Below are 24,925 nucleotides of genomic sequence, written 5' to 3' on the forward strand. Positions count from 1 at the left end.
CCAAGACCACACTGTGAATTCGTCTGAGAATATCAACTGGGCTCAGAAACTTCCTCTCCCCCGCCCTCCAGCAAAACACATTTTATAACCAATCTTAACGAGCTGCAGTCTAGTGACTGTCAGTGGCCAGACCAACAAAGCTGACAAATTAATTTACCTTAAAGCATAGTTAAGTGGTAATAGCAGTGCTGTTTTCTCAGAGAATGTTTGCATTTCAGTAGGGACTCCAGGTTACCCCAAAGGAATTGACAATTAATAGTGAAGCTATACAAATGGCACTGATCAGAAATACCTATACAAATGGGACAGTATTAAGGTATATATATTTTTTCTACATATATTTGCTCCTACAATTTCAATTAGGTAATGATTTTCTGTTTTCTTTCTCAATGGACATTTGTTGTAGGAAAGCAGAAAAAAGCAGCTTAAAGCCAAAGACTTTTCCAGTATTTTATAAAATCTGAAATTGAATAAAGAGGTAGGTGTTCCACGTTAGAAATAAAGAGGATGATAACTTTGGGAAAGACAAGCCAACAACGGGCTGGTTTTCCCCAAGGATGAAAGCAGGTTGGAAGAACCTGAGGATTGTGAGAGTCGTGAGCCGACCTCCACCTGTTTGTGGGGAGGAGGCTGGGGGTGAGCTCGGGCTTATGGAAAAGGATGGAACTGAGCAACGTGGACGCTGGATCCCCACCCAGGAGCATCTGTATTGACCTAGTTCCTGAGCACGGCCCAGAAGCAACAGAGCTAATGGGAATGTGTCCTATAATACCTTGGGGCCATGTAAACATGTAAAGCACTGCGTTGTGCTGGAGTGGAAGTGTGCGCCCCACTAATTGAGTTTAAATTGTACATCTCCCATTCCTAGTAACTCTATTTTTGCATCCACACTCCAATCTCTCAGCTTCTGTCTTTCTAGGTGTCTCCCTGAGCACTATACATCACAGCAGATGCAAAGCAGGGTGTGATACATCTTTCTGGAGCATCAAGTTTTTTTTGTTTTTTTTTTTTTAAGTATTTATTTATTTATTTATTTATGGCTGTGTTGAGTCTTAGTTTCTGTGCTAGGGCTTTCTCTAGTTGTGGCAAGCGGGGGCCACTCTTCATCGCGGTGCGCGGGCCTCTCACTGTCGCGGCCTCTCTTGTTGCGGAGCACAGGCTCCAGATGCACAGGCTCAGTAATTGTGGCTCACGGGCCCAGCTGCTCCGCGGCACATGGGATCTTCCCAGACCAGGGCTCGAACCCGTGTCCCCTGCATTGGCGGGCAGATTCTCAACCACTGCGCCACCAGGGAAGCCCGAGCATCAAGTTTATTAACTAGAATTGGAAGAACCAAGGAGTCCTTGGAACAAGAACTATCCCCCTCCCCCACCAACACGGAAGACAGAAGAGTGGGGGAGGGGAGACGTGACCCAGGAATGACAGTCCAGTCTCTGAAGTTTCACCCAGGTGGGGGTTGAGGGGCAGACCTGCAGCCACGGTGGCCTCGCCTTCGGTCGCCCGGGCTGCTCCGGACCATCCTCTGAGCTGGCCAGGGTCTTGGATACGATGCTTCTGAAGGCCGCGCAGAGAACACCCTCATCTTCCCCTGCACCGGGCCCCAGGGAGCGTGGCGGCCTGACCTTCCTGCCTCGGTCATGCATGGGGTTCACATGGGCTCACTTTATTATGACGCCTCATGCTGGGCAGCTTGCAACAAAGATGTTTCAAAACAAAGTTCCAGATTCTCCTAGCCACCCCTTGCTTTTTCTGGCTGTGGCCAGAGGGAGTGGATGAGGACACACTCTCAGGCTGCCCAGTGTGGGAGGACCCTCCAGTGTTGGACACACCCGGGGGGCAGCTGGTTCCCTCTGGGGCTCCAATCCTGCTGCTGGTGGAGGGGGATGTCCCAGTGCCACACTGGGGGGCTGGGCTGGGGGTGGCAGTCCTCGACTGCAGGCTGGGTGGGGGACAGGCAGACTCACCGGTCTTCTGCCCCGCCTGCTGGTCTTCCTGCAGCTGCACGTTTTCTCCCTGGTAGAGCCACCTGCTTTTCAGGGGGGACACCACAGGGCTTGGAGAAGGCTCGAGTTCACTGCCGCTGAGGTCCCCGCGACAGAAGGGCCTCACAGTTACGATGGAGGCCCCTACCTGGGGTTTCTCGGCGCTCACACTGCCTGTTCCAGCATCCTGGATCTGGTCGCAAGTCAAGCCCGGAGTCGTCACCGTTGTCACCTTCAGGTCCTCTTCACAGGGTGGCTGGAGTGGCTCCTTCTGGCCCATGTTTAACCAAGCATGCCTCATGAGGTCAGGTAAGGTGCCTCTGTCACTGGGGTTGAGGGCAATCATTTTTTGTAATAGATCCCTTATCTCCAAAGACAGATAAGGTGGGATGTGGTATTTCCCTTGTAGGACTTGCTTCCGCAGCTCCTGGAAGTCTTTTCCCACAAAGGGCCGGGACCCAGTTACCATGGCGTAGAGCACTACTCCCAGGCTCCACACGTCCACCGCAGGGCCGCTGTAGCTCTGCCCCAGGAAGATTTCCGGGGCACAGTAAGGGGGTGTGCCGCAGATTGTGTCCATTTGTCCAGAGTCATCACACTTGTTGCTGAGGCCAAAGTCTGCAAGTTTGATATTCATGTTCGAATCAAAGAGGAGGTTCAGTGGCTTCAGGTCCCGATGCACGATGCCCCTCTGGTGGCAGTGCTGCAGGGCGGAGAGCAGCTGCCGGAACGGGCCTCGGGCCTCCGCCTCTGTCATACGGCCATGGATCTTCAAATAGTGGTACATGTCCCCCCCACTGAGGTACTCCATCACCAGAATAAATGCCTCCTCTGTGTTAATCGCCCCCAGCAGTTTTACAATATTGGGGTGATTCAGGAGCTTCATACCGCACACTTCCCGGAAAAGTGCCTGGACACTTGCGACGCTCTGACGCCTTTTCTTAACCACCTTGAGAGCCACCTGTGTCCCGGTCAGAATGTGCCGCGCCAACTTCACTTTACCGAAGGTGCCTTCACCAATGGTGCGGAGGATCTCAAAGCCATCAATATGAGCCTCCTTGTCAGCAGAGTTGGCTGTGAGGCCCTGCATCGTGGTGACCTGCTAACTACACTGACTGACAGCACTACCTAGCAACGCTAACTACGCTAACTAACAATGCTAACTGTACTAACAGTGCTAAGTGTGCTGTCTCTACTAACAACGCTAACTACGCTAACTGTACCAACGGCGCTAACTAGCACTAACTACACTAACTATGCTAATCAAGTATTAACTACACCAGCTATGCTAACTATACCAACAGTACTGACTATGCTAACTGTACTAATCTAGCAATACTAACTAAAATTAAGATACAAATGAGAAAAAGAACAAAGGAAGAAAAGAAAGCAGAAGAAATGGAAAAGACACACCAAAAAATGGAGAAGAAAAAATTTAAAACTAAAAGAAATGATAAAGAGAGAAAAATGAGAAGAAGGCAAAGAAGAAAGAAAAATGAGAAAAATAAAAAAGAGTAGAGAAAAGAGAAAAACAAATCAACAAAATGGCAGCAACAAGGAAAAAACAAGCTAACTGTAGGTCCAAGGCCGTCAGGTCACCAAAAGCAGCTTCCTGGGCTCTAAGGACCAAAAACCTGGGCCCAGCTGCCCCTTTTACAGGGCTCTGTGAAGTACATCACAGTGGTGCACTCTGAGGTCAGAGCAAGAAATGGACGCATCACAGCTGGGGGTAAACCACAGGGGTTTTCTCACTTCTTGAGTTCAAGGCCCCTTTACACTTAGGAAAAAGGATCCCAAAGAAATTTTTCTTTACGTGTGTTATTAGACATTGGTATTCACTTTGTTATAAATTAAAATCTGTAGGATACTTCAGTGGCCTTTTTATTTCTCGTTTGAAAATCTGTAATAATTTTAAAGACCTCATAATCTCTACACTTGAAATATTCAATTCCTTTTCCTTAAATTCTGGTCTCAAAATAATGTTGCAACTTAACTGACTTCACGATACTATACAAAATGTTCTGCTGCATAAGACACGATAAGGTACATTATGAAAGTTCTATGAAGCTGAGAGAAGATTTGCCAGGAAGGTCATGAGCAGATTTCTCATCAGGAGCCTCGGAGGCCAGATGGCATGGCTCAATGTACTTCAAGTGTTGAAGGAAAGAAACCGTCAACCAAGAATCCTATATCTAGCAAAACTTTCCTTCGAAAATGAGGGAGAAATCAAGACATTCCCAGTTAATCAAGAGTTGAGAGAGTTCTTAACCACCAGACCCGCCTGCCACAGGGAGTTCTTCAGGTTGGAGTCAAGGACCCTGCACAGTAGCTCAAAGCCTTATGAAGAAATAAAGACCTCTGGCAAAAGTAGACAGACGGGCGATGAGAAAAGCTAATACTGTTGTAACTTTGGTTTGTAGCTCCACTTTTTGTTTTCTATTTGATTTAAGAGACTAATATATAATAAAACACACCACACACATAGAAATCAAAAAAAAATCTATACCTAAAGCTATCACTAGAATTAAAAAATTTCACACATCTTATTAATATATACACTTGATGAAAAAAGCGTTGAAACTTAGCATCAATATTGATATAACTATTTAGGAATTTAGATGACATGTTCCCCTATGTAATTAAATTAATATTTGGGAGAAAATTAGGAGATAAAAATTCTTTGAAATCTTAACATTTCATTATAAAAATAACCTTAATAATTACATAAATGAAGTAGAACTTTGGTGTGTAGATTTCTATCTACATATACATGGAAAATTATGAAATATATACAAACATGTACACACAGAATGGCCTTTACATATTCTATGAAAAATTCGTTCCCACCAACTAATGTATCACGGAAAAAAATTTCCAGAGGAGATATAGATAGATAGATAGATAGATAGACAGACAGACAGATATGGATATATGTATCTATGTTTGCCTCTATAGACCCTTACTAGTAGTTGGCATTATGGATGGTTCTACTAATTGACTCTTCTCAAATTTCTCCATGTAAGTTTGAGATAAACATGTAGGACAGCTTTCTTACCATGTGGGTAGTAAATGGGAGCAACAAGGACTATTGAAGGAGAACACAGCACATTGCTGCGTTAGTCTACTGAATATACTAAAGGGAGAAATTGAACCATCCCCATGTCAATCCTTGGGGATTAAGCAGAAGAACAAGGTGTTTACGTTACTCAAGTTTCAAACAAGCGAACAGACACCTCAGCACTTCCAGGTAACTACATTTCCACAAAAACTCCTATGAACATGCCAATAAGTCCAGAGCATCAAGAACTATGGCTAAAGAGGCCTTATGAGGCACTCAAAGACCTCACTTAGCCTAGAGTAAGTGGTTATACAGACTAATCCTTCTGTAACCCAAGTGAGGGGTGGAGAAGAAGCACTTCCTCATAGCATAGGGCAGTGGTGATGGACAGAGAATATGCAAGGAATGAACTCTTAATACTGGCATCTTGTAGGCACACAGAGTATATAGATCATAGGAACAATGAGAAAAGAAACCTTTAGTTCCTTTAATTGGCTGAATTCATTAGAGGCTAGTATGGTTTCGACAAAAAAAAAAAAAAAAAAAAAAAGAGGCTCTTTCTAGCACAAGAGTTGGAAGATTGGTGGCCTATTTCAGTAGTTCTTATATAATCCAAACTCAGGTGAACAAGTGTTAGAGACAATATACTTTATTATGATCAATCTTTGTAGGAGAGGCATAAACCCAGTCTGATTATATTTGAAAAAAAACTACTGTGATAATACTTCCCTTCCACGTGTTGGAGTATAATCTGCCATAATATATTTGGAGAAAATCTGGAATTTATCACATTCACAGTGAAAAAAAGAACAATCTGCCAGGGATTGGGGAGGGGAGGAGGGAAGGATGAACAGCTAGAGCAGGCAGGATTTTTAGGGCAGTAAAACTATTCCACATGATGTGGTGGTAATGGTGGGTACATAACATCATGCCTTTGACAAAACCCACAGAACTGTAGATCACAAAGAATGTGAGCCCTTAAAATAACTGACTTTATTTTATAACAATGTATCAATGTAGGTTCAATTTTAACATGCTTACCACACCAAGGCAAGATGTTAATAATGAGGGCAAGGGAAGGAGTGGGAGGGGGAGTATATGGGAACTCTGAACATTCTGCTCAATTTTTCTGCAAGCTCAAAACTATTCTAAAAATAAATTCCAATAATTCAAAAAATGTAAAGGGAATAAGAAAGGCATATGAAGTTAATACTAAACTAAAAACTTTGGAGTAGGCATATTAATTTCAACAAAGCTGATTTAAGAATCAGCTTGGGACACCTGGAAACAAAGGGCAGGGTTAGCCCCTACAGCCAGTGCTGCTTTACAAGATTTGGAATAAACACATAACTGAGTCTTTTGCTCCATGTGGGAGTGAAGAAAAGTGTAGGAGGGGCCTTGCCTCCAGCCTTACAGTCAGCTCCCTGAGGGGTTGTTCTCTATCTTGTTTCATAGTGAGACTGTTTATTGGTGACATTCTTTCTGGGTCAAAACCATTCCAGTGGGGGTAAGCTGAGACGAAGTGAGAGAGTGTCATGGACATACATACACTACCAAATGTAAAACAGATAGCTGGTGGGAAGCAGCCGCATAGCACAGGGAGATCAGCTCGGTGCTTTGTGACCACCTAGAGGGGTGGGATAGGGAGGGTGGGAGGGAGATGCAAGAGGGAGGAGATACGGGGATATATGTATACATATAGCTGATTCACTTTGTTATACAGCAGAAACTAACACAACATTGTAGAGCAATTATACTCCAATAAAGATGTTAAAAAAAATTTTTTTTAATTAAAAATACCAAGGAAAAGGTGGGACATTACATATTAATAAAAGTATCAATTCTCCAAAAAGACATAAAACTCCTAAAGTTGTGGAATCTGACATCAAGCTTTCAATATATGTGAAGCAAAAACTGATAGATCAAGTAGGTACAGAATCAGTAAGGATAGACTTGACCTGGACAGTAATAGCAATCAAACTAATATAATTGGCATTTATAGACTACTCCACTCAACAACAATAAAAGATACATTTTTCTCAAGCTCATGTGGATCACAGAGAAAAGTCTCAAGAGGAATTTTAAAAAGCAATTATATAGAATTAAAAATTTTAAAAAAATTGTAGATACAGAGAAAGCAGTGCTGAGAGGAAAATTAAGTGCATATATTCAGAAAGAAGAAAGATCTATAATCAGTAATCTGAGCTCCACCTCAGGAAACTAGAGAATGAAGAACAATTTAATATTAGTGTAAACAGAAAGTAAAAAGAAATAATACATATGTGAGCATAAGTTATTGAAACAGAAAACTTTAGTAGAGAAAATCAATGAAACCAAAAACTTCTTTGAAAAGACCAGCAAAACTGATAAACCTCTAGCCAGGTTAACAGAAAAAGAAAAGAAAAGAAAAAATAATTACCAGTATCAGAAATTAAAGAGACGTCATCCTGACCTGTTTCATGAATGTTAAAAAGGCAGTAAAGAACAACAAGCAGAACTCTATAATTTAGATGAAACAGAATGATTTCTTCACAGACACAAATGCTTAAAACTTACACAAGGAGAGACAGGTAATCTGATCAGGCCCATATCTATTAAAAAAAAAATTGTATCAATAATCAAAAACCTTCCAAAAAAGAAACCTTCAGTTCAGATAGTCACCGGTGAATTTTACCAAATCAAAAGAAAGGGTGCCAATTACCACAATCTCTTCCAGAAAACAGAAGCTGAGGAAACTCATTCTATGAGGTCAGCATTACCATAATACCAAAACCAGACACAAGCATTACGTGACATAAAAATATTTATATATCATGTTAAGAAGTGGAAAACTTTCTCACTAAAATCCAGAAAAAAGGAAAGATATTCTCTTTTACTCTTCCTACTCTCCGTTTTACTGAGATTTTTAGCTAGTACTTTAAAACAAGAAAAAAAAAAAACAAAGAGAAAGTATTTGGCTTGGAAAGGATTAAATAAAGCTGTCTATACTTGCAGATGACATGACTGTCTCTGCAGAAAAATATAATTTTGGAAAATTATGGAAATAATAAAGGACCATAACAAGGTCACAGGATTCATGGTTTAGTATATATTTTTGTGTATATGCTATACATACATATATATGTATTTTGTATATATACCGTACATATAAATATAAACACACATACATTTAATACGTCAATGAAATTTGAAATTAAAACATACCATGTTGGGCTTCCCTGGTGGTGCAGTGGTTGAGAATCTGCCTGCCAATGCAGGGGACACGGGTTCGAGCCCTGGTCTGGGAAGATCCCACGTGCCGCGGAGCAACTGGGCCCGTGAGCCACAACTACTGAGCCTGCGCGTCTGGAGCCTGTGCCCTGCAACAAGAGAGGCCGCGACAGTGAGAGGCCCGCGCACCGCGATGAAGAGTGGCCCCCGCTTGCCGCAACTAGAGAAAGCCCTCGCACAGAAACAAAAACCCACCACAGCCAAAAATAAATAAATTTCTAGTTAATATTAAAAACAAAAAAAAAAAACATACCATGTATATTGTACCATAAAAATGAAGTACTTAAATATAAATCTAACAAAATATGTATAGGAACTATATGTGCAAAACTATAAAATGCTGATAAAAGAAACCAAAGATTAAATAAATCAAGAGTTATTCTGTGTATACTGACTGGAAAAATCAATATTATTAAGATGTTTATTCTTCTTAACTGTATCTATATATTCCATGCAATTCCAATCAAAATTCCAGTGAGCTATTTTCTTGATATTGACACACTAATATCAAGTTAATGTGGAAAGGAGAAAGACCTAAAACAGCCAAAACAATAATAGAAGATTAACAGCATAGCTGTAGTGCTAACAATTCCTGATTTCAAGAATTACTATAAAGCTACAGTAATCAAGAGAGCATGATATTGGCTCAAGAATAGACACATAGATCAATTAAACCATAGAAACAGCCCAGAAGGAGAGGCACAGAAATGCAGTCAACTGGTATTTCACAAGGGACAAAGACAATCAAGAGAGAAACAGATGAATGGATAAACAAAGTGTGGTACATTCAAACAGTGCAATATTCTTCAATGAAGAAAAATAAATGAACTAAAATGCCATGAAAGGATATGGATGAATATTAAATGTATAGGGTAAAATGAAAGAAGCCAGTAGCAAAAGTCTACATACTGAATTATTCCACTTATATGACATCTGGAAATGACAGAACCTATAGGCATGGTAAATCAGTAATGGCCAGTAGATTAAAGAAGGGCTAGAAATGATGATGAAACACAGGGAATATGTTCAGAGTTTCAAAACAATGCTGTATACTTTCATTGCAGATACATGACACTAAGCATTTGTAAAATTCCATAGAGCTTTACAGCTCAAATAGTAAATATTAATATAAACAAATTTTAAAAAATCATTTAAGAGGTCAGGGGAATCCAGGATGGGTGCAGAATGTAACTCGGGGCTGGGTATATGGGAACTGTCTGTATTACCCTTTCAATTTTTCTATAAATCTAAAATGTTTTCTAAAAACAAAAACTTATTTTTAAAAAATTCTGCAAGACACAAATAGAATACATTCAAAGAAAGTCACATCATAGTCAAACATCATAAATGAAAATAATATTTAACCAGAAAATAAAAAGATACATTATATTCTGGCACAACAATAAGAAGAATGAGAGCTAACATCATCAGAAACAAGTGAAGCCAGAGATAATAAAATCATATATTTAATGAAATTATAGGAAAAATGTGTAACCCCCAAACTTTATCTCTACTAATAATTTTGTCCCAAAATTAAGGTTAAATAATGAAATTTTCAAATAAACAAGAACAGGCAGAATTTGTTGCTAGCTGAACCAGACTGCAAGGAATACTGTTGATAGCTCTTCAGATAAGACAAAGAAAACCAAACCAAACCAAAACAAACAAACAAAAATGAGCACAAATTTACTGATGTACGTATCTGCAGGAAGAAACGAAGAGCACCGGAAAGGGAAATTGTGAATTTAACTATAAAATAATATTTATAAAATATATTAAATAGTTACTAACTCTTTAAAGAAAAAACTACACTGTGGATACATAACACATAATAGAAGGAGAATGAGTGACAACTAAAGTACAAAGGACAAAACAACAATACATGGTATTTTACTTACAATAATGGCTAATTGGCATAATTTAAGTCACTTTGAAAAGGTAAAGATTAAAAAGCTGAATTTAGAAAATAACCAGTAATAACACAAAGCAACATACATTTAAAACACTGACAGAATTAACAGGAGTTACAGAAAAATATACAATGAACCACAGCTATTTCAAATAGGATTTTCGCATAATTAAAAACAAAACAATCAGTAATGCTATAAAAGCTTTATTTTTTATTGAAGTAAAATTGATGTATACCATTATAAAAGTTTCCGGTGTGCAACACTGTAATTCAATACACAACGGGATCATCATCAAAAGTGTAGTTATCATCCATCACCACAGAGTCGATCCCTTTTACCCATTTTGCCCACCTCTCAACCCCTTCTCCTCTGCTGTATCTCTTCTAGATATAAAAGTTTTAAACTATATTATTATCTAACTTACCTAACAGAAATTTATAGAATACTACATCTGGCAGCTAAAATACATAGTCTTTGGGGCTATAAAACAAGTCTCAATAAGTCACAAAGGATCATATGTTCTGTGAACATACATAAATGAATAAATGCTTTCGCGAAGAATAATGAGATAATCTTATGTGTTTGAGAATTAGCAGTACGTGTCTAAATGAACACTTGTTTAAAAAAATGCAATGGGAATTTAAAATATATTATTGACAGTATGGAAATAGAAATGTACCTTATCAAAACTTATATGATTGAGGCAAAACAGTCTTTGGCTATACTTTATCATTTAAATATGAAAGTTTAAAAAATCAATCAGCTAAGCCTCCATCTCAAGATTCTAAAAAGGAAAAGGGGAAATTTAAAACCCAGAGGAAGAAGAAGGATAAAAAGTAGAATGATGAGAACAAAGATCAAAGATATAAAATAGAGAAAAATAACAAAGCCATAAGCGTTAATCTTTGAAAGTTTAATAAAATTGATAAACTCTGTAGTAGTAGAATAATACCCCCTCCCAACTTGTATAAGTGTTATTTCCCAGAACCTGGGAATATGTTCCCTTACATGGCAAAGAGACATTGCAGATGCAGTTAAGTCAGGATCTCCATAGCGTTTCCTGAATTACCCTGGTGAGCCAGTGTAATCACAAAGGTCCTTATTTTGAAAAAGAGTAGACGAGGGAAGCAGAAGTGTCGGAGTCAGAAAAGGAGATGTGACAGTGGAAGCAAAGTGAGAATGATTTCATTTCAGGCTGTAAGTATGGAAGGGGGCCAGTAGCTGAGGATTGGGGAGAGCCTCTAGAAGCTGAGAAAGGCAAGAAACTGGATTCCCAGAATGTGCAGAAGGAATGGGGTCCTGTAAACATTTTAACTGTAGCTTAGCTAGACCTATTTTGAACTGTGATCTCCAGAACTGTAAAATAATCAATTTGTGGTGTTTTAAGTCACTAAGATTGTGTTAATTTGGTACAGCAGCAACAGGAAACTAAGAGAAACCCTTAGCAAGACTGATAAAAAAATGTAAAGTACACACAAATTAACGTTAACTGAAAGCAGTATAGTGGTGCCAATACACATATTTTCAAATTAAAGGAGAATAAGAGAATAGTGTATTTCCTTCTTGATTTTCAATACTGTATTTAGCAGAAACCAACTTTATTTATTAGCATAAGGACATAGGGGCGACAATGAAAAACAACAATCATAAGGAGAAAAAAGAAAAGAAAACAAAATGTACTATTTAATTAATTGTAAATGGATTAAAAAAATCATCCATTTTTAATTTGCTGTTTGTTAACTTTTTTTTTTTAACATCTTTATTGGAGTATAATTCCTTTACAGTGTTGTGTTAGTTTCTGCTGTATATCAAAGTGAATCAGCTATACATATACATATAGCCCCAGATGCCCTCCCTCTTGCCTCTCCCTTCCCCCGTCCCTATCCCACCCCTCTAGGTGGTCACAAAGCACGGAGCTGATCTCCCTGTGCTTGAGTATCTTTTTAAAACAGCAAGATGTCCGGATCCTAATATCAATAAAACAAATTAGGACCATAAATGACTCCATTAAAATAAATCTGTTGCCCATAAATTTTCTAGCAATTAATATAAATCAACTTTATTATAAATTGTATAGTACACTCCTGCCAAACTGAGAACTATATATTTTATTTCCATCTGTATTTTGAAGTGTGAATACTAGAAAATTAGCTTTAATAAAAGCTCAATTAATCTAAGTAATAATGCCTAAATATCTCTTGGTGTGAAGGGTCTTGAAACACATGACTTTCCATCCCAATGCCAGTTTTGTCTAATCATCTTATGGGCAAAATTTATGTCATATTTTTACTTTGAAAAATCTATTTGGAACAAAGAAAACTATAGTTAGGCAACAATTCCTGTATTGTTGAAAATTAGCAACTGTTATCACAACAACAACAATAAAATGTACTTTGACTCCAATGTAATTATGTACTTAATTTTTCTCTTTTTTAGTTTTCAAGAACCATTTTTTATTAAACCCATATAAGAAAATTTACTTATCGGTGTTATTTCTATTTAATTTACAAGAAGACTGAAGCAACAGTTATGTCAGTATTATATATTGCTTAAATTTTTTCACTGATTTTATGTTAGAGTTATTTGGAAAGTTTATAGTCCTTAAATTTCGATTAATGTCCTCACATTTTGTTGCATGTGTGCTCAGTTCTCCCAAAAATTATTTGAACTTGACCACTCTGAATATAAAGCTGGCATTCAAGTCGATCAAAAAATTACTTATGTCTTTGGTGAAATGTCTATTTACGTCTTCCGCCCATTTTTTAATTGGATTGTTTGTTTTTTTTGATATTGAGCTGCACGAGCTGTTTGTATATTTAGGAGATTGATCCTTTATCTATTGTTTCATTGGCAAATATTTTCTCCCATTCTGAGGGTTGTCTTTTCATCTTATTTATGGTTTCCTTTGCTGTGCAAAAGCTTTTAAGTTTAATTAGGTCCCAGAAGACATACAGATGGCCAAGAGGCACACGGAAAGATGCTCAACATCACTAATTATTAGAGAAATGCAAGTCAAAACTACAGTGAGGTGATACCTCACACCGGTCAGAATGGCCATTATCAAAAAATCTAGAAACAATAAATGCTGGAAAGGGTGTGGTGAAAAGGGAACCCTCCTGCACTGTTGGTGGGAATGTAAGTTGATACAACTATGGAGAACAGTGTGGAGGTTCCTTAAAAAACTAAAAATAGAACTACCATATGACCCAGCAATCCCACTACTGGGCATATACCCTGAGAAAAGCATAATTCAAAAAAGAGACATGTACCACAGTGTTCACTGCAGCACTATTTACAATAACCAGGACATAGAACTAACCTAGATGGATAAAGAAGATGTGGCACCTATAGACAATGGCGTATTACTCAGTCATAAAAAGAAACGAAACTGAGTTATTTGTAGTGAGGTGGATGGACCTAGAGTCTGTCATACAGAGTGAAGTAAGTCAGAAAAAGAAAAACAAATACGTATGCTAACGCATATATGGAATAGATTCCATATATGCAATCTAAAAAAAAAAAAAATGGTACTGATGAACCTAGTGGCAGGGCAGGAATAAAGATGTAGACATAGAGAATGGACTTGAGGATATTGGGGTGGAAGGGAAAGCTGGGGCGAACTGAGAGTAGCATTGACATACATACACTACCAAATGTAAAACAGTTTGCTAGTGGGAAGAAGCAGCACAGCACAGGGAGATCAGCTCGGTGCTTTGCGATGACCTAGAGGGGTGGGATAGGGAGGATGGGAGGGAGGCTCAAGAGGGATATGGGGACACGTGTATGCATATGGCTGATTCACTTTGTTGTACAGCAGAAACTAACACAGCATTGTGAAGCAACTATACTCCAATAAAGATCTATTTAAAAATTACGTATGATTTAAGTGAAATTCATTAAGACTAAGTACTTAATGAAAATTAGCAAGGTGTTTCATCTCTCTTCAGAAACAAATATCCATTTTTACCTTTACTTGATATATCTGAAGTAACGTATATAGATTTGCCTTTGAATATTACATTTCTTCCATCTGGTCCACTACTATTTTGGAAAGCTTGGTCCTTTCTGAGTGAGAAACATAAGATTTGAAATGATTAAGGTCCATTTATAACATTACTATTTGCTTAAATTTTATATCATTATCTGTCATTATTGAGTAGAATGCATCACCCCTGAAGGAGGCATATGAGTCTAATGGTAAAAATATAAGGATGAGGCATATATTTAGGTCATGGATAACTCAGCAGGTAATGAAGAACGGAGGAGGCATTTAAAATCCCCTACATTTGAAAATCTTGTAAGCCAAAAGATGATTCTTAAACTACAGAAAATGTTATGTGTTTATCTAATTGCTTGATAGTGTTTCTTGTTTTCTTTCATAAAGATGCATGGTACTGCTATTGGGGAAATTAAATTTACTTAGACCGCATGAAATCGTAAAATAAAACAGTACTAATTATTACTAATACTAATACTATGAGAAGAAGAAGGAGAAGAAGGAGAGGAAGAGGGGAAAATTCAATTGTAATAATTTCCATTTTTAAGTATTTTATGTCCCAAGCTCTCTGCTATGTGGTATATGTGAATTAACTTATTAAATCATCTCACCAGACTTGTGGGTAAGTACTACACTATATAAGATTCTTTTGCCTGAAAAAAATAGAAAATCCCAATTCAGTAAGAAAAATTTATTACCTCATATAGCAAAGACTCTAAAGGTCAGGCACCCCCAGGGTTGTTTAATTCAGTGGCTGAATGATGTCATCAAGAACCCAGCTCTTTTCGTTATTTTCTGACCCGCCCTCCTCAGCACCTTTGTTCTCAGCCTTCCTCCCTTCATGAGAGTAAAATGGTTATGACTCTGTGTGTAAGCATGAGAACGTGTAGTAGAAAATGTGGGTAACTCTTCTTGTGTGAGTTTTCTTTTTTAAAGGGGAAACTTTCCCCAGACTCTTTCCAGCAGACTTCTCCAAATGTAAATGAAGATGAATACAAATTTAACCATGATTAAAATATATTTTTTATCTTTAGGGTAGGATCAAAGTTTCGTAATCATCCCTACATCTATCACTGGCAAAGAGAATAAGATTTTAATGATCAGCTTAGAGTACGCAGGATTTAACAGTGAGTCCTATGGGAGAGAATTAAAAACATGAACAAAATAACCAAGTAGGGAGATTGAAAGTGAGGTAGGCAACCACTTATGTCTGCTACAGATATTATCTTTACTTTCTAGATAATCAAACAAGGGATAAAAGAAATGGTGAGATTAACATTATTGGGACAGGAAGTTGCAGAATATGAATTCAATGACACGTTGAAGGGTTGGAGAGATTTAGTAGCTTGTTCCAATAAGACAATGCACAGTAATGTGTTAGAGGAGGAAAAAATAAAAGAAAGACATTTCTCTGGACTTAAGAAGGTGATGTCTGTGCCAGAATTCATATCATTAAGTTATTTTCTGGACCAGACATTTATTTCAGAGATCTAACTAATATTTTTACTGTCTTTTTTTTTTTTTTTTTCTATTTGAGGTAAGAGATTCTAGAGCATATTTGAATGTTGATGTGATGATCCAATACACAGGAAGAGATTAAGGAAACAGAGAAAATCAAGTAACGGCAGGAGAAATTTCTTTCATAAGTCACTAGTAGAGGATAACAAGAATAATTACTGAGAGATTTAAAAGAAAGAAAGCCCTTCCAATGTTTGAGAAGAATGAGAAAACATGGATATACTCAGTAAAGTCTGGAAAATTATTCATAGAAGACAATGCAGCCAGTGTTTTAGTTCACATCCTCATTATTATCCTCAATTTTTAATTTTTCATCTTTATTCACCTCTTTATTCTTCACATGTTTCTCCTCATATACTAACTATTAATTTTCAAGTTCCTTATAAAAATTAAAATACTATTCTGGGGAAAATGTTACTAGAAATCTTTATACACTTACACAAACCTTAGAACTCAAGCACATCATAATGAAAACATGAACTAAGACAAATATATAGTGCTTGAATGGCATCAAATTTTATTGTGTTAAACTGTGTAAAACTTTCCTATAAAAAAATGTAAAGGTTTATATTAAGAAGTCAGAGTGCCATTGTACTTTAATCAGGCGCTCATCTAAATGGAAATGAGCAAGACTAATTTTGTAGAATTTAGATGCTGAGCTGAACCAAACTTATTATAAAAGAACTGGTGAATCTATCAGAGCAAAGGTAAGTAACTATCTTGTAAAGTAAATTCATCTATAATGCAATAAAAAGATGTATTAAATCCAAGGATGAGAGATTTGTTGCTGCCCTTGAATATACATTCAAATAGCTTTAAAAAAATCTGCCTGAAGGCCCCCCCAGGTGTGTGGTTGGACCAGGAGTATAGGGGGGAACTGAAGCCTTAAAGCCCACTTAAAGCCAACAAAAGATCAGAAAGAAAAATTAAGGAAACAATCCTATTTACCATCACATCAAAAGAAATAAAATACCTAAGAACAAACTTACCTAAGGAGACAAAAGAACTGTACTCTGAACACCATAAGATGCTGATTAAAGAAATTAAACATGACACAAACAGTTGGATGATATACCATGTTCTTGGACTGGAAGAATCAATATTGTTAAAATGATCATATAACCCAAGACAATCCACAGATTCGACGCAATCCCTATCAAATGACCAATGGCATTTTTCACACAACTAGAACAAAAAATTTTTTAATTTGTATGAAAACACAAAGACCCCTATTAGCCACACCAACTTTAAGAAAGAAAAACGGAGCTGGAGGTAACAGACTTCCTGACTTCAGACCATACTACAAAGTTACAGTCATGAAAACAACATGGTACTGGCACAAAACAGAAATATAGATCAATGGAACAGGAAAGAGAGCCCCGAAGTAGACCCAACCACCTATGGTCAATTAATCTATGACAACAAAGGCAAGAATACGCAGTAGAGAAAAGACAGCCTCTTCAATAACTGGTGCTGGGAAAACTGGACAGCTACATGTAAAAGAATGAAATTGAACATTCTTTAACATCATACGCAAAAATAATCTTAAAATGAGTTAAAGACCTAAATGTAAGAGTGGATACTATAAAACTCCTAGAGGAAAACATAGGCAGAAGACACTTTGACATAAATTGTAGCAAAATCTTTTTGGAACCACCTCCTAGAGCAATGAAAATGGAAACAAAAATTAACAAATGGGACTTAGTTAAACTGAAAATCTTTTGCGCAGCAAAGGAAACCATAAACAAAACGAAAAGAGCCTACAGAATGGGAGAAAATATTTGCAAACGATGTAACCCATGAGGGATTAAACTCTAAAATATACAAACAGCTCACACAGCTCAATAGAAAAAGAAAAACTCAATGAAAAAAATTGCAGAAGACCTAAATAGACATTTCTCCCAAGAAGACATAGAGATGGCCAACAGGCACATGAAAGGATGCTCAAATCGCTAATTATTAGAGAAAGGTAAATCAAAACTACAATGAGGAACCACCTCGCACCAGTGAGAATGGCCATAATCAAAAGGTCTACAAACAATAAATGCTGGAGAGGGCGTGGAGAAAAGGGAACCCTCTTACACGGTTGGTGGGAATGTAAAATGGTACAGCCACTATGCAGAACAGTATGGAGGTTCCTTAAACAACTAAAAACAGAACTACCATATGATCCAGCAATCCCACTTCTGAGCACATATCTAGAGAAAACCATAATTCAAAAAGATGCATGCACCCCAGTGTTCACTGCAGCACTATTTACAATAGCCAGGACATGGAAGCAGCCTGAATATCTATCGACAGATGAATGGACAAAGAAGATGTGGTATATATATATATGTGTGTATATATATATATATATATATATATATATATATATATATATGTGTGTGTGTGTATATATGTATATATGTATATATATATGTATATGTATATACGTATATATGTATATATCTATATATATATGTATGTATATATATATATATATATATATATAAAACGGAACACTACTCAGACATGAAAAAGATGAAATAATGCCATTTTCAGCAACATGGATGGAACTAGAGTTAATCATACTAAGTGAAGTTAAGTCAGACAGAGAAAGACAAATACCATATGATATTACTAGAGTGTGGAACTAAAAAAGAAAAAATGATACACATGAACTTATTTACCAAACAGAAACCAACTCACAGATAAAGAAAACAAACTTATGGTTACCAAAGGGGAAAACAAACTTATGGTTACCAAAGGGGAAAACAAACTTATGGTTACCAAAGGGGAAATGTGGGGGGGAGGAATAAATTATGAAGTTGGGAGTAACATATACATACTACTATATATAAGATAGATAAACAACAAGGACCTATGTATAGTACAAAGAACGATACTCAATATTTTGTAATAAACTGTATTACAAAAAAAATGTTACTTTGCTACACTTGTAACTCACACAACACTGTAAATTAACTATACTCCAATAAAAAAAAAACTGCCTGAAATTAAAAATAGTAATAATACTTTAAAATCATCTGTAGCCATGATTCTTTATGAAATGTAAAAAGTGACCAATATTTTTGTATCATTGTTAATTACATATATATTTTTTGCTCTATTTCTTTGATGTGATTTGGAAACTTCAGACAAGGATATTCATCCCCTCAATGCTTAGTCTAATGTATAGATAGACCTACTATAGTCAATCTTTCAGGTAACATAAACATACAGGTCTACTCGTGTATAATTAATTTTCAAAAATAACACTTTCTAAATACAGACATAGGGGAAATATTTACAGGGAATTTTCATTATAAAGAAAAACTCAAATTACAATTTTAAACAGACCACTGAGCAAATCATTTTGAAATACTTGATCAGGTATTTAGAGGTTACTATAACAATAATCAGATCTCCCTCAAATACAGTAGTATGTATGTGTCTATATATCTATACATATATATATCTATATATATTATATTAAAAAACTTTAAAGTAATTTTTCCCACCCCAATGGATAGTGTATATCTCCAACCCAGTTAAATCTTACCCTCTTTCAACAAAAATTAAACAAAAAAGTGTTTGTGGTTTCTAACACCTTGTCTTCAAAACAAAACAACAACCAAAACAACAGAAACAAAACAAAAAATAAAAGCAACGTACCTACTAGTTATGTCAGGGTCATTAAAACCCCAGGGAGTCCAAAACCCCAAGGGGCACGTCTGGATGGAAGCTGCCTCCCTTTGCCGGAAGCTCCAAATTACAAAAATATCAGTTGCAAAAATTTTCCTTGACTGCTGGAAGATTGGAGCATTGTAAATTAGACCACAGAGTTCCAATAAACCTTAACTGGAAAAAAAATGTCTAGCACACTCTAGTGAATCTTGGTCTCTATTTTGGTGATTCATCCAGTGAGTCATATTCCTGGAAAGATTCTCTAGGGTCCCACAAAGGCTCACGCTTATTGTCCAAGGCTAGAAGTCTTATGCACAGTCACATCCAGTCTCTGTTTTGGGGGTCTGCCACTGTGCCTGGGTGGCTGGTGCTGCAAAGACTCAAAACATAGCCACAGAGGAATAATCTAGACAAACCAACAGGTCCTGGAGATATTTCTGGATCTCAAATAAAGAGGCCCTCTTGCTTCCTCGTGAGTTCCCCTCTGAGGTCTTTGGAGCCTTTAATGTGAGTGGACTTCATTCTGGACAATCTAGAAAGAGGTTCTAATCATGTTTTTCGTCCAAAGAGAAGATACCAGGTTCATAATCTGTGATAACATCATCCCCTCCTCTCAAGGAGTATCTGCAACAGGATGCAACACTATCTGTTCTAGCTATTGCCACCACTGTTGTAACTTTTTCTGGGGCAAAAAGATCCCTAATCCCTTTCAGTCAGCATCACTGAGAAGGGGCCAGGCCATGGAAAAGTCTGAAAAAGAATGGTAATCCAAAAGACAGTTTGCATTTTCTCCTAGACACAAAAATACTAGTGACTGCTCTACCAATTGATACAGGAATACTTCTTCCTGTCTTCTAAATATTCCACTATACTTGAATAAATCAAGCTCCCTGACTCTTAATTAGGGGCCCAGGGAATAACACCCCGTACTTCCCATTCTATAATAATGGTTTTGACATTTTTATTTCTATCTCTTTTCCATAGTCTACAAGCTTTAAGAGGAAGCACACAATGTACCTTATATTTACCATAATAATTTCATTGTATAGCACAGTGCCTGACCTGATATAGTTAGTATACACAAAAAATACTTCTTAGTTAAATGAATGTATCAAGATTTTCCCATCAGTAAGTTATGCCAACTAGCTAAAAGTTTAGGGTTTTCTCATTCCATACTTCTTCTTTTCCAAAGAAGTGCATGAAGTAGAAATTAGCCCTTTCTAAATATTATTGCATGTCTTTACATAACAAGAAAACTAAATAATAAAAAGCGTAGATTGAATTTTTCTTCACGAAACAACAGTTCTCAGTATATGAAACAACAGGATGGAATGCACAACTTGCTTTGGGGACCTCACCTGACTCTCCCTCAGATCATCTTGAAAAATGCACTGTGAATTATATCTTATCAGGTTAACTGACTACTCATTTTAGCTCTAAGTAAATGGCCAAACATAGCTGACATTTAACAGAGAACACAGAAGTAAAGATTGCAATCTTTTAAGTAAGTTTCAGACTTATCAAACATAGCATTTTTCTTGCATATTGCTGTCAGGAAAACTATGAGTAACACTTTTTTAAAAAAACATCATCGTTGCCGTCAAAAACTGGAAAACTTTGTAAGTTAATTGGGAAGTAAATTAAGAATCAGCATGTGAAAAATATAAAATCAAAATATTCATTTCACACAAAACCTCTGTGTCATGATTAATAACACTATTTTATAATAATCATGATTTCTCACAGTTTGATCTTTATAGGTTACCATAAGAATGCAGTTGATTAGTGTTTGCATGTATCTTTCTTGGTTATTACCTCTTAATCTCCTTTCTACACAAACAAAGGCATAAGGATATTAAGAAGAAGGAGAAGGAGAAAGAAGAGAACAGAGAGAAGAGGAAGGAGAAAATGAAGACAGAAAAAATATTACATAAAGGAATAGTTACTTTTCTGTATCAATTTAGTTAGGCCACGGCAACCAGATATTTGGTCAAATATTATTCTAGATGTTTCTGTGAGGGTATTTTTTAGATGAGATTAACCTTTAAATCGGTAAACTTTGAGTAAAACGGATTACCCTCTATAATATGGGTGGGCCATAGCTAATTAGCCTCTTAAGGGAATTCTGCCAGCAGACAGCCTTCAGAATCAAACTGTAGCTCTCTCCTTAATTTACTGTCACCTAAGGAAAAGGCCATATGTCTCTCTGCGGAAGAACTGAAGAAATCCTTGTCATATGTACTGACTGCATTGTTGCAAAAAACCCTTTGTTCTAGCTATCTGGCTCTTCACCAATAAATGAGCTATGGATCTTCAAATAGACACAGTTCCAGAAACTGAGTAGAGAATTATGACTTTTTACTGGAGTGACTACTGTTCTCTTTCTGCTCCGCCATGCGTGCCATTTTCTTGCTGTAAGACGTTAACAGCACCCAAGCTGGCTGCCTGTCTCTTTTGCCCTTTGGAACACTATGCTCACTATCTTTACCACCACCTTTAGGTCACATGAACCTTAGCTGCTTTTCTGACATTGGAGGTCACTCCTGTTATTTTGAGATCCATAGATTAACAATTCCAAGTTTGTTACTGCCTCCCTTGTCATCAACTCAGCCTTACGGAAGAGCGCTACCACTTAACCTGTTGTGTTGCCGATGCCGCTCATCAATGCAGTTTGGATGGCCCTGGCGAATGGTATGTATTCTGGCTCCTCCTGAAAACCTCTCCTCTGGTAGGTTTTCTGGACTCACGTAATTTATTCTATCCAGCTTTCTCTCTTCCTGTAGCCTCTTTATTCTGTCATGGCAACTCAGCTATGTCTGTTGCTCAACATGGGACATTTCTTTCTTCATTCTTCTAGAGTGTTGAGATAGCTCTATTTTCTGGGGCCCTTGCCTGAGTGTTAAATCCTCATGTCCTGAGAATTCTTGCTTATGCAGTCTTATATTCTGGCCTACTCAGCAAGTACCCCCAAAGTGCAATCCCTGGGTCATTCCTTCAACTCCTGCTAATATAAGCTAATTCTTATATCTCCTCTATAAGTGTGTATGCTCTTTCTTATCAACACATTCCAGTTGGATTAGGTTGCAATTTAATGTTAATTCCCAGCCTGTGACCCACGGGAGAAGAAATGAATCTCTCGAGGAAAGGTGGTCACCTGTTGCCCTTGTGAGAGAGGCTACTACAGTGGTCTCTGTCAGGCATAAACTGTTAGCTTTCACTAGGAAGGACTGGTGAGTCACCTCTGTGAACTCTGAGGATTCCAGGGCTCCAGCACAGACAACTTCTTCAGGATCATCTGTCTAGAGAATCTATCCAGATATCCCCATCCCCCAATTCAGCTTGACAGGTGTTATTTTCAGCTCTTCTGAAATGTTTTCTGAAGTCCTTTAATAACACTAAAATAAAGCAGATTTTGCTGAGTGCTTTGAAGATGAAAAAGGGTTGCAGAAACTAGTCCACTTAACAGTCATTTGTCATGACATTATCCAGTTGCACAAGTCTCCACCAGACCCTGGAGAAAAAATATTTTTTCTTCAAGCATAAGATTTTTGGAGTTTACAGAAACTAAATACAAAAATCATGCTGCAAAATGAAATCTTGAAATCCTCCTATTGTTGTTTGGGAATCAGAGATAGAGTGAATATCAATAAGTCTTAAGACTTATCCCACCACCAGAGCCTCCCATCAAGCCTCTTAGATAGCCTCAACCACCAGAGGGCAGGCAACAGAAGCAAGAAAAACTACAATCCTGCAGCCTGTGGACCAAAAACCACAGTTACAGAAAGAGAGAGAAGATGAAAAGGCAGAGGGCTATGTACCAGATGAAGGAACAAGAAAAAACCCCAGAAAAACAACTAAATGAAGTAGAGATAGGCAACCTTCCAGAGAAAGAATTCAGAATAATGATAGTGAAGATGATCCAGGACCTCGGAATAAGAATGGAGGCAAAGATTGAGAAGATGCAAGAAATGATTAACAAAGACCTAGAAGAATTAAAGAACAAACAAACAGAGATGACCAATACAATAACTGAAATGAAAACTACACTAGAAGGAATCCATAGCAGAATAACTGAGGCAGAAGAACGGATAAGTGACCTGGAAGACAGAATGGTGGAATTCACTGCTGCGGAACAGACTAAAGAAAAAAGAATGAAAAGAAATGAAGACAGCCTAAGAGATCTCTGGGACAACATTAAACGCAACAACATTCGCATTATAGGGGTCCCAGAAGGAGAAGAGAGAGAGAAAGGACCAGAGAAAATATTTGAAGAGATTATAGTCGAAAACTTCCCTAACATGGGAAAGGAAATAGCCACCCAAGTCCAGGAAGCGCAGAGAGTCCCATACAGAATAAACCCAAGGAGAAACACGCCGAGACACATAGGAATCAAAGTGGCAAAAATTAAAGACAAAGAAAAATTATTGAAAGCAGCAAGGGAAAAACGACAAATAACATACAAGGGAACTCCCATAAGGTTAACAGCTGATTTCTCAGCAGAAACTCTGCAAGCCAGAAGGGAGTGGCATGATATACTTAAAGTGATGAAAGGGAAGAACCTACAACCAAGATTACTCTACCCGGCAAGGATCTCATTTAGATTTGATGGAGAAATCAAAAGCTTTACAGACAAACAAAAGCTGAGAGAATTCAGCACCACCAAACCAGCTCTACAACAAATGCTAAAGGAACTTCTCTGAGTGGGAAACACAAGAGAAGAAAAGGACCTACAAAAACAAACCCAAAACAATTAAGAAAATGGTCATAGGAACATACATATCGATAATTACCTTAAACGTGAATGGATTAAACACCCCAACCAAAAGACATAGACTGGCTGAATGGATACAAAAACAAGACCCATATATATGCTGTCTACAAGAGACCCACTTTAGACCTAGGGACACATACAGACTGAAAGTGAGGGGATGGAAAAAGATATTCCATGCAAATGGAAATCAAAAGAAAGCTGGGGTAGCTATACTCATATCAGATAAAATAGACTTTAAAATAAAGAATGTTACAAGAGACAAGGAAGGACACTACATAATGATCCACGGATCAATCCAAGAAGAAGATATAACAATTATAAACATATATGCACCCAACATAGGAGCACCTCAATACATAAGGCAACTGCTAACAGCTATAAAAGAGGAAATCGACAGTGACACAATAATAGTGGGGGACTTTAACACTTCACTTACACCAATGGACAGATCATCCAAAATGAAAATAAATAAGGAAACAGAAGCTTTAAATGACACAATAGACCAGATAGATTTAATTGATATATATATATAGGACATTCCATCCAAAATCAGCAGATTACACGTTCTTCTCAAGTGCGCACGGAACATTCTCCAGGATAGATCACATCTTGGGTCACAAATCAAGCCTCAGTAAATTTAAGAAAATTGAAATCATACCAAGCATCTTTTCTGACCACAACGCTATGAGATTAGAAATGAATTACAGGGAAAAAAACGTAAAAAAGACAAACACATGGAGGCTAAACAA

The 24,925-nt window shown here is 37.4% G+C and overlaps 1 long non-coding RNA gene across 2 annotated transcripts in view; it reads right to left on the reverse strand.

Moving 5' to 3' along the window:
- LOC309658426 overlaps nt 1-24,925 on the reverse strand; it is a 179,209-nt gene that overhangs the window by 135,553 nt on the left and 18,731 nt on the right. For both annotated transcript variants that reach the window (XR_014262231.1, XR_014262232.1), the window contains exon 2: nt 8,246-8,400. This is a non-coding gene — a long non-coding RNA (uncharacterized lncRNA). The remainder of the gene's footprint in view (nt 1-8,245; nt 8,401-24,925) is intronic.

This window comes from Balaenoptera physalus (assembly GCF_965194825.1).
Source record: "Balaenoptera physalus genome assembly, chromosome: 3".
NCBI lineage: Eukaryota > Metazoa > Chordata > Mammalia > Artiodactyla > Balaenopteridae > Balaenoptera > Balaenoptera physalus.